Source organism: Sinocyclocheilus grahami, unplaced genomic scaffold, assembly GCF_001515645.1.
Source record: "Sinocyclocheilus grahami isolate Dianchi unplaced genomic scaffold, SAMN03320097.WGS_v1.1 scaffold5541.1, whole genome shotgun sequence".
Classification (NCBI taxonomy): domain Eukaryota; kingdom Metazoa; phylum Chordata; class Actinopteri; order Cypriniformes; family Cyprinidae; genus Sinocyclocheilus; species Sinocyclocheilus grahami.
In genome coordinates this window covers 2391-3183 of record NW_015510203.1, presented here as the reverse complement: position 1 = coordinate 3183, position 793 = coordinate 2391, and the positions used below count along the sequence as shown (strand labels likewise).

The 793-nt window shown below is 42.0% G+C and overlaps 1 protein-coding gene across 1 annotated transcript in view; it reads left to right on the top strand.

The window, feature by feature from the left end:
* The window catches only part of LOC107577252 (ephrin type-A receptor 5-like), a gene marked incomplete at both ends in the record, with an annotated part of 4319 nt that overhangs the window by 1591 nt on the left and 1935 nt on the right, over nt 1–793 (top strand). The gene's annotated exons all lie outside the window — the stretch shown is intronic.

Sequence of the window (793 nt, the reverse complement as noted above, 5' to 3'; positions counted from 1 at the left end):
CACACACACACCCGGAGCAGTGGGCAGCCATATTGCTGCGGCGCCTGGGGAGCAGTTGGGGGTTCGGTGCCTTGCTTAAGGGTCTCACCTTAGTCATGGTATTGAAGGTGGAGAGAGCGCTGGTAATTCACTCCCCACACCTACAATCCCTGCTGGACTTGAGACTCGAATCTGTGACCTTCGGGTTATAAGTCCAACTCTCTATTATCCATTAGGCCATGACTTAAATGAAACTGGTAACTCTGTCAACAAGTGGGACCAAGGGAAACTTGGCTCGGGGTGGAGATGTACGGAGAGAGAAGAACAGATCCATCTTTAGATTGATCGATGTGATGTTCCTGGAGATAAAACAGCTAGATGGATTTGCCTAGCATGTTCTTGCCGAAAGGAATGAGGGATGATGAAGGTATTGTGAAGACAGGGAAGACCAGAGGGGAAGGCAGATTTGCTGAATTAAAGAACTAGCAGTGCTGATATTAGTCTGGGACTTTGTGTATTAGTGCTGAAGGAATTATTAACGTTTGTGATTTAAGATTGAATCTACATGTAGAAAATGATAGAAATGTGTGCATGAAGAGACGTATTAAGAGTGTTGGATTTTGTGCATGTTGGAGAAGTGGTTCTCAACTCGTTCTGTATTAGTATTACCAAGAACAACATAAATGCAAAAACAGCGGAAGTGTGAATCTGTTGTGAATTTGTTAGAGTGCATAATGACAAAAGACCATTATCTATTAGTTATTCTTCATTCTTTTGCCAGCAATATTATTGCAATTTCTAAAGAAAAAAAAAA